Genomic DNA, 10,666 nt, shown 5'->3' with positions numbered 1-10,666 from the left:
ATGGAGATTCTACAGCCTCTGTGCAACCTGCTCCAGGGTTTCACTGTCCTTTCTCTGAAGAGTGTCTTTCCTTTTCTGGGATACAGGAATATGTGTGTTTAAAGGATGGTTGTTAGCATTCCTGTAACAGCTCTAAATGAAGCCACAATTGCGCTTGACTACTTTCCTCTAGACAACCATGGATTTTACAAACTTAAAGGGGAAAGCATGTTATCTTTCAATGTCTTATGTTAAGACCTCTCACAGAAAACGAGGCAAAAGCTGTAGGCATGGCTGAGTTTTACATTGCTGCTACTCCTTTGTGTCAGGGTGTTAGTAGCTGCTGCTTCTAGAGCTCAGACAACACTATGGTTTCTGGGAGAGCTGTCAGCTCTGCTCCAATGTAATTTCTGCTCGGTCACTCCAGCGTTTCTGGCAGCAGTTTGAACTATGTGCCTTAAGCTAGGTTATGTACCTTAGCAATAACATGGAGGGCTCACCTGCTCTGTTTCACTAGCAGAACTGTATGATAGCTCTCTGCATATGTAGAGACCCAACAAATGGCTGATGAAGCTAATGGTTTGATCATGATCCTTCCCAAAGTTCTCCTGTTTCAGTGGCTGAGTTGGTGTTTATCAGCCTGCTAGGACACTGACAACCACAAATGCAACTGGAGAGAAAAATGTGATTGTGGTTTAGAATTGGGCAGGGATACCCAGTAATAACTATTAGCTGCTATCTTGTATTTAGGAACAAGCCTTATATCCGAAGTAGCTAGTGCTGTCAGTGAAAATGCCTGCTCTATGAAAACTGCTTCTAGGAAGCATCTTTACGTTGGTGAGTATGAGAATCTCTTGTAAGCTACCCTGATGCCTCTTGCTAGCTTGACTGTTACAATTTTTGGGGAAGAACATCTCTGGGAACCAGTAGCAGCTGTGCATCCCTAGCTAGGTTTTATGTTCCTAACACAATTTGTGCCTTTGTAGCCTTCCTGTCAAGTTGCTACTCGTAGGTTATTATGCTGAAAGACTGGTGTTGACTCTAACAAATACAGCTTCTAAAAAAAAAAAAAAATTCCATGAAAATAATCCTTTTGTTTCTCTTCTCAAGGAAACAGTATGTTTTCCAAAATGTGAAAATGAGCACAAAAACCTAGCTTCCCACTACAGTACTATTTTAAGCCTCTTGTGGATTAAGTTTGTTAAGAATTTTTCATTGCTATCCTGGAGAACCACAGTATGCTTGTTAAACTTGAGGCAAAATGGAACAGAAGGGCCAGTGTACTCAGAACTCTAGTGGAACCAAAAATCTTAAAAAAGGAAAGTGGGAGAATACCTCTCGATGGTAGTCTCTCTGCATAGGTGGGTTTGGCCAACTGCATGACTAAAAGAGTAAGAACTGCCTCGATGGATGTTTCAGAGGAAGGTTTGGGAAATGGGGTACAGCTTATCTTGAGATGAACATTGATGCCACCAAGGAAGAGAAACCTCACAGCACAATGAACTACACTTCACAGCATGTGAAGGAATCGGTCTGCTCCCTGCGACACCGGTAAGGCTTCTGCTGCTACCATGTGCCCAGGGTTACTACCAAGATGTGGAACAACTGGTGGGCATCTGGAAGGCAGCATAAGGAAAGATCAAAATCTTTAAAAAGCCCGCTTCCTTTCCCACCCGCAGGAATTACAAAGAACATTGAAAGAAGGGCAATTGTTTAAATAGTCTAAATCATAAAAATCCTGTGATGAGCTAGGCGGTAAATCTGTGTTTCTGTGTGCAGCTGAAGCAGAATGTGCGGCCGTTCTTGTTCTCGCAATCAACCGCATCTCAGAGTCTGCTGTCTCAGGAATGGCAGCAGCTCTGGTGGGAGGGCACGTGGGGTAAATGCAAGCTAGGAAAAAAATCTTCATACTACAAAATGATCAGCATTTATAGACAGAGCCTTGAAATGTTATTTAAATAAATAACAAATGACAAAAAATTGTTCTGGCAGAGGTGGATCTAGTAACCCCAAGACGCATCCTTGGAGTCTGCAGCTGGAGGCAGTGGGAGAGCGGTTGGCATTGCCGCGGCCACGCTGTGCTGCTGCCGAGCGCTCACGGGGCGGCGTGCGCAAGCCGTGGGTCTGTCAGCACTTCGGGATTTTTTCTGCTGCAGGAGCAGTAGGAGGATGAAACCGAACAAGACCCAGGGTCAGCTGCTCAGCACCGTTTGCTGGGACTGCATTACAAAGCTAACAGGGAAATTCCCATCTACTGTTCAGTCTGTATGTGTAATTTGTTGCAGCCATGTCCACATCACAAGCTGCCAGAAGGTGTAAACTAGGTGCCTATACTGCCTATACTGCCTTTCTCTAGGAAAATGCAAAAAGAGAGCTATGCATCTTCTCTAGGGCTAAAATTAACGGACAGTGTTTGGAAGTATCTGAAGATCTTACCTTCAATCTCCCTATGGGTATTTTATGAGTAGAAGAAAATAAAATAAGCAATAGCTATTACTCCTTGCTAATGTGAAAAAATGATAAATTTTAAAGAATAAAATGGTTGGTAATATGAAGTAATGGACTGCTAGCAGTTAACACACTCAAATTGTGTGCTTTTCTTGTCTGATTCTATTACTCTAGTGCTTAATTACCATCCTTAAATCAATATTTTCTGGAGTTATGTATTATACTGATGTACAATATTGCTACCTTACTGCAGTCCTACTTTTGATTTTGTTTAGGCACTACACATGGTGTCTTTCCCCAAAAGAGATTTCTTGTAAACTTTATTTTCTATTTCAGGTTCATGTAAAATTTATTTTTCAGCTACTGTTATTAGAAATGTTAGCTATGATTTTTTTATATTTTGCTTTAAAGCATGGGAAAGCCTCCTGGAGTTGAGGACATGGAAACAGTGTTCTGGCTTTCACTGAGCTGGATTGTTCTAAATGTCACCCCAAAAATATGGGGGACATTTTCTGCTAGATAGGCAATGAGTACTCCATCTCTTCCACCTCCCTTGCCACCCTATTTTTCATTATATAAGCTTTTAAACTTATATGGTTTTAAAGCTAACAAAGAAAGCTTAGTAGTGTGCCAGCTTTGGCAGAATAAAAAAAAAAAATTGTTCATGCTACTGTAAGAGAAATGACTATCCAAACAATAATCAGACAGATGAAACAGATGAAAATTAAATCCTCAGTATTGTGGTTCTAGGTTACACAATCCTTTCTGAGACTTCAGATGTACAGACCATGTTTTACTTTCTCCACTGGAAAGGTGCCTCAGAACTATCTACTCTTAGAACTGTGCCCTGGGCTACATTTTCTTGGCTGCTGAATGTATGTATAGATCCAATTAGCCTGACACACACTGAGGACTAATAATACACAATATCACAGCATTGGCTTCCTAAAAGACGCCATGATAAAAGTTCAGAAACTCTCAGAAGTAAAAAGAAAACACCAGAGAGATCTCGAAGTGTATGATCTTATCTGTACTTTTTTTTCTTTTTGCAGATCCCAGAGTAAAAATACCACTTTTCTAATGTTGTTCACCTTGGCTGTCACTGCTCTGAACTATGAGAAAGCATGATAAATTTTTGTTGGCATCTTTCATATTAAGCTGTCCTTCCTTACTCTCCCATTCTTTCCCAATACTGTTACACATCAAAGAGCTGGAGGTTGACCTTCGTAGTTGCTAGAATGAATCAGACTTTCAAAGACAAAATCAATCTGATTAATCTGACTTGACCCTAAATAAGGTATTTAGGTGATGAGTAAATCAGAACCAACATATCTTTTCATGTGCATGCTTGTGCGATTATTTTTTTAAAGACGTTCCTTTTAATAATAACACCACCTTCTCTAGTCTAACTTGCCTGAGCCTTTCCACTTATTTTTTCAGTACTCAGTCCATTCTGCTGTAAAAATAATGGCTTGTCCAGAAACACAGCCTGAGGAGAATCTCTTGGCTGTACTGTACTTTTTCTGAATGTGAGTATTCAAGTCTTCAAACTTGATGGGCAGCACATAGTCTGTGTTATGTGTTTTGGTCTTGTCTCAATATTTCTCAAGAGTTGATCTGATTATTCACAGGTTTTCTATTAGACTACCTGACCACAGGCTTCCCCGAAACACATGTAAAGCTAAAGCACACTTGTATCTATTTTCTCAAAAAGATACATCCTTGCAAAAAAAGGTAATTGGCCGGGATTCCTGTTTATAAATGTTGTGACAAGCTAAATTCACTCGCCGGGACTTGAGAGAAGGATGTTATCCCACTGAGTCCCCAGTCAGGCAGTCCTGGTTTTAGGTCCTCGGGGAATACCCCTATCTGTATACAGTTCACTCAGCTCACAAAATATTCACTCCCATTGCATATAGCCTGCTATGTCCTAGAGAAAACTGCTAAAGAGGGATGAATTTGTCCTTTGCTAATGTGTTTCTTTCTTTGAGTTCCCAATACACCAATCTGAACTTTCTGAAATGTAAGGATCTTTCCTCTCTGCTGTCTGGTTTATGCAGTACATGTAATTAGCTTTCCTCTCCCTCCCCAGTATTTTATTGTTTTATTGTTATGTTACCAGCTTTGGTATTTTCATTGGTGAAACTATCTTGTTGGGTCTTTGCTGGCTGCAGAAAAGGCAAGATGCTGTCTGGTGGGCATGGAAATAAATTGGAAAGGGATGATCAGGTAAGAGCCAGTAATATTTAAGCTTTACGTATACCAGAACATGGAAAGAGCTACAACAGAAAAGACCACAGGAGGCTGGGAGGTTTAGAGGTACCTAAATTAAGGCTTCCTAAATAGAATTGTTACAAACTAAGTATGAAATGAACAAGGTCATGGTATTGCTTTAAAACCACATTGCAGCATAGGTGCTCTCTTTCCTCTATGAGCAACACACATTTGACTGCTAATGGAGATGTAAAGTAAGAGAGGAGTGTCTTGTGATATGTCAGTCTAATAAAATGGTATCCTTACCATGAGAGGTGTATTGAGGAATAACTCTCTTCTTGAAGCTGTCGGTGCAGTTCACCTAAAGATGCAGTTCCCTGTGATTTCACCAGGAGCAGCACCAGAATGTTTTCCTTGAATAGAATGGTAAGGTTTTCAGTTGAGATACTTTACATGTGCTAATCCAACAGTGTCTCAGCTGCCACAAGGATCCAGAAACAACTTGAACTGTCTCTTAATTTCTTTGGGTTAAAATTTTTGTAGAGGACTTCTCAGGGCTAAAAGAGACACGCGTTTGTTTGTCCAGTTTTAACAATATCTGAAACAGCAGCAAAAAATTTAAGTACTTGTAGATGGCTGTCTTTCATTTTCCACAGAATTTTTCCCTTTTAACCAAGAAAACTGGGCTGTGCAGGACCTGAAGTATGTGATCTGCCTGAAATGTTCTTACTCCCAAATGAAGATTCCTCTCAGAGTTTCTACGCAAATCTCCAGGTATCATTCTCATCAATGTGACCGTAACATTATGCATAGATACTCAGAGATGCTTTTTGGAATAAAAGGGAGAGAGGGAGATTCGGTGCTGCTAGAGCTTGTCTCACCTGTTGAGACAGTTTGTTCCAAATAACCGTGAGCAGCTTCTGTTCCTGCAGGGGTGCAAGGAGGAGCTTGTGGTTCCATCAGGACCTTTAAGCTATGAATATGTTCTTTAACTTATTGAGTTATATATGTTTATTTAATATTAAAATGGTTCCACATTGTTTCATCTCAACATGAGCACCTACTCTGGATGACTAATGCCCTGGGACCTGAAGTTTATAATGGAAAGGCTGACACACACATGCAATCTTATCTATCATAGCACTATGCAAAAGGGAATTATATAATTAAAACACTTTAATGATCTCTGTTGCTCAGTGGGAAGTTACAAGTCCCAAAGGAGACAGGCCAACTTTGTTATCAAGGTTTATTCAGTCATCTCTTAGGACCAGTAGGGCACATTTTGCTAAATATAGTGCGGTGTGCTAATATGTGCTATGTGTGGAGCATTGCACTGGGACCACTGTGACACAGAGCTGGAGCACAGTGCACCGGGAGGTTAGTACACCTTCTCCCTTTGGCTGAGATTTTCAGAAATAAATGCCTAAACTTAGTCTCCTAAATCCATACTCAGACATTTACATAAATAGCCTGATTTTTTAGAAGAGCAATACCAAGAAATTCTCTTCTATTAAAATAATAAAATAGAAAAAAAATCTTACAACAACAAGAAAGCATTTTATTTTTTCTGGAAATAGTACTCAAATGTAAAGCCAGATTTCTGGGAAAAGAAAAGGGCAATCACAACTTTTGGTTACCCCAGCTTAACTAATTATGGGGTGTAAATGCAGTTTCTGAAAGGAAGTCACAAAACTTGGGAGTGGTGCAGGAGAGACATCAACTGTGTGGCTAGGCAGTAAAAGCTGCATATGATGTATTTTACAGAGTTAGGCAGGAACCTCTGTCACAATCTTTGCCTCTCTGTTCAGGTCTGAGATCCAAAAGCAGATGGGTAAAGACTGGAAATCACTACCACCTAAACATCTTTTGATCAACATCAGGCACATTTGCTGGTCTCATTCTGGTGCCCAGTAAATAGGTATTTACATGAACAGACTACAAAGCTTGGCACCAGCAGAAGACTTGGCTGGCAAAAATACTAGAGATGAAAAGTAAAAGTGCTCAATCCAGTTGCCTAAACTCGGGTGTCTAGCACCATCTCAGGCTATATTTGGGGCATTTGCCTGGGGCTGGCAGATACAACAGAGGACCTGCAGGAGACTCACACACTTGTGTTATAGCAGCTGGGGGCCTAGCAGGATGCCTGCGGTACCCAAAACAGCACTGGGGGCTCACCTCTGCCTCCTAAGTGGTCTAGTACAAGTTTCCAATGTGCCAGCATGTGTGGGTCCTGGGCTGTAGCTGGCAGCCCCACAAGAGGTCTCAGATACTGCAGGGCACTCACAGAATCACAGAATCATATAGGTTGGAAAAGACCTTTAAGATCATCGAGTCCAACCATAAACCTAACACTGCCAAAAACCATCACTACACCATGTCTCTAAGTACCTCATCCAAACGTCCTTTAAATACCTCCAGGGATGGCGACTCAACCACTTCCCTGGGCAGTCTGTTCCAATGCTTGATAACCCTCTCGGTGAAGAAAAATTTCCTAATATCCAGTCTAAACCTCCCCTGGCGCAACTTGAGGCCATTTCCTCTTGTCCTATCACTTGTTACCTGGGAGAAGAGACCGACCCCCACCTCTCTACAACCTCCTTTCAGGTAGTTGTAGAGAGCGATGAGGTCTCCCCTCAGCCTCCTTTTCTCCAGGCTAAACAGTCCCAGCTCCCTCAGCCGCTCCTCATAAGACTTCTGCTCCAGACCCTTCACCAGCTTCGTTGCCCTTCTCTGTACGCGCTCCAGTACCTCAATATCCCTCTTGTAGTGGGGGGCCCAAAACTGAACACAGTATTCGAGGTGCGGCCTCACCAGTGCCGAGTACAGGGGCACAATCACTTCCCTAGTCCTGCTGGCCACGCTATTTTTGATACAGGCCAGGATGCCATTGGCCTTCTTGGCCGCCTGGGCACACTGCTGGCTCATATTCAGGCGGCTGTCAACCAACACCCCCAGGTCCTTCTCTGCCAGGCAGCTTTCCAGCCACTCTTCCCCAAGCCTGTAGCGTTGCATGGGGTTGCTGTGGCCCAAGTGCAGGACCTTGCACTTGGCCTTGTTAAACCTCATACAATTCACCCCAGCCCATCGATCCAGCCTGTCCAGGTCCCTCTGCAGAGCCTGCCTACCCTCCAGCAGATCAACACTCCCACACAACTTGGTGTCGTCTGCAAACTTACTGAGAGTGCACTCGATCCCTTCGTCCAGATCATTGATAAAGATGTTAAACAGAACTGGCCCCAACACCGAGCCCTGGGGAACACCGCTTGTGACCGGCCACCAACTGGAGTAAACTCCATTCACCACCACTCTCTGGGCCCGGCCGTCCAGCCAGTTCTTTACCCAGCGAAGAGTACACCCGTCCAAGCCATGAGCAGCCAGTTTCTCCAGGAGAATGCCGTGGGAAACCGTGTCAAAGGCTTTACTGAAGTCTAGATAGACAACATCCACAGACTTCCCCTCATCCACTAGGCGGGTCACCTTATCATAGAAGGAGATCAGGTTGGTCAAGCAGGACCTGCCTTTCCTGAACCCATGCTGGCTGGGCCTGATCCCCTGGTTATTCTCTACATGCCGTGTGATAGCACTCAGGATGATCTGCTCCATCAGCTTCCCCGGCACCGAGGTCAGGCTGACAGGCCTGTAGTTCCCCGGGTCCTCCTTCCGGCCCTTCTTGAAGATGGGTGTCACATTCGCTAATCTCCAGTCAGCAGGGACTTCCCCAGTTAGCCAGGACTGCTGGTAAATGATGGAAAGGGGCTTGGTGAGCACATCTGCCAGCTCCTTCAACACTCTCGGGTGGATCTCATCAGGCCCCATAGACTTGTGAGTGTCTAAGTGGTGCAGCAGGTCACTCACCATTTCCCCCTGGATAATGGGGGCTCCAGTCTGGTCCCCATCCCTATCTTCCAACTCCAGGGGCTGGGTACCCATAGAACATTCGGCCCTGCTAATAAAGACTGAGGCAAAGAAGGCATTAAGTACCTCAGCCTTTTCCTCATCCTTGGTCACTGTGTTTACTCCCACATCTACTAGGGGCTGGAGATTCTCCTTAGCTCTCCTTTTGCTGCTAATGTATTTGAAGAAGTGTTTTTTTAACTCAAATGGCTCTAGAGCCCAACGTGAAAGCAGCTGAGCCAAGCCCCATGGACAGTGGGCGGCCAAATTGCTCAAGCACCGCTGAGTTCATTAACTAGATCTTCATCAGCCATTGCAGAAGTTTAGATTCTGGGCTCACATGCAGGCACCTAAATGTATCTTAACCCAGAGCCAAATGCCACCTGAGGTGACCATGCAGGACAGAGCAATGGGCACAGCCAATGTTCTCAAGCAGCAAAGCTGCAATGGTGGGGCATGTGTCAAAGAGCACAACCCCTGCCTGCCTTCTCGGGTTCTCTGGAGGTTAGAGAAGCAGATTCTGTGGTTTTTATTAGAAAATAAGGTCCCAACAGCTACTCCTAGCATAAAGAAAAGGACCTAATCTTGCAGCTGCTGCTGTTCTTAACTGGAGAAGCAGATCATGACATAGTAAAGCCCCATGTTGTGATGTGCCTTAAGCAGCACATCACCTAAATACGTTGCAAAGAGCACTGGGCAGAGGGTGAAGGAACAACAGGTCAGATTTACCAGCTGAACATTTACACTCTAGAAAATGTAATAGCAAAGGATGGAAAAAACGTGGGTGGTGTTCAAGAGTGTAATTTGTGCTTAAAAAGCTATTTGTTTAAAAATCCTAAGCAGATGATTTTTTTTCTAATACCTTTAAAAAAAAAAAAACAACCAAAGAAATAAGAGACACTGGAGCTAGCAGCAAACACATTCCTCCAGAGAAGAATACATTATAACAGAAATCAGGACAATGCCAAAACCAAGGCATGTTCAATAAACTGGGGTGGCTGAAAACTAACGGAGTAGCAAGGCCAGCTGGAAAGCATCCAAGAGAGCAGAGGAAAGGGCATATGAGAGGAGACATTTTAAGAGCTTCCTGTGAAGCCTCTCTGCAGGCTGTAGGGGTGTTGATACAGGAGAGAGACACTGAACTCCAACAGGTGAAAAAAGCTGTCAATAAAGAGTGGGTAGGAGCTTTCAAGTAACCTTTAAAAGTAGAAACAAAAACCCCAGTAGTTTTCTGTTTACACAACAGAGTGCTTCTGATACTGAAGCACAGGGCAACATCTATTTATAATCCAAATAAATCTTATGTTCTGGTATTTGGAACTGTCAGCATTCAACATATTGGGAAGCAGCAGCCACAAGGCTGCATTAAGTAATGCCGATTTAAATCTGCATTGTTTTGCTCTGTGTATTTTCCCCTTTAGTCACTAGTCAATTACGGCTTGTACAAAAGAACCTATTTTCTTTTTTAAAGTTAGTTCATGTGGAGTTCATAAATGTCCTGACGGGTGATACCTGGGCAGTGCTTTTAATGCCTGAGAGCTAAGTTCTTGCCTGACTCTTTTTTTCCACAAAACCTCAAAACTGCCATGTATCCATCAACACCTGTGATAGGTGACATGCAGATGAGAGCCCCATAGGTCTCATGAAAGTATATATAACCTGGGCTATCCAGCTTCTTGGGCCTGGTGTGTTCCCTGGGCGTGTCCTGGCCCAAGTTTTGCCTCTTGTGCTCTTTCTTTTGGAGTGGAAAGAGCTGTGGTGAATGCCACAACCTGCCAGTCTGGATATCAAGGCACTGAGATGGGGAAGGTGGGGGGAAGGGGGAGCAGGCATGATGATGACCATGGAGTCCATCACATTTCTAAAGTTTAGAAATGGTCAAAAAATTACATGACTGTCAAATGCAGACATACTGTAACAGCAAAAGGGTTTTTAGCAAGACTGGTGTGGTCTGTACCTCTGGCAGTCACATGCAGGAAGGAATCTCCCAGTTCTGGTTCTTTGATCTCAGGCTGAGAGTTTGCAGAGATGCCAGTTAGGTCAACAATTAATTTTTCATAGTAAATGGAAACTATTTTTGTGGAATCATCCAAAGATACAGGCTTCTCTGGTGTAGGTTTTTTTTTTCTCC

Source organism: Mycteria americana, chromosome 3, assembly GCF_035582795.1.
Source record: "Mycteria americana isolate JAX WOST 10 ecotype Jacksonville Zoo and Gardens chromosome 3, USCA_MyAme_1.0, whole genome shotgun sequence".
In the NCBI taxonomy this organism is placed as follows: Eukaryota; Metazoa; Chordata; class Aves; order Ciconiiformes; family Ciconiidae; genus Mycteria; species Mycteria americana.
The sequence above is the reverse complement of the archived record's forward strand: the minus strand, read 5'-3'. Positions refer to the sequence as shown.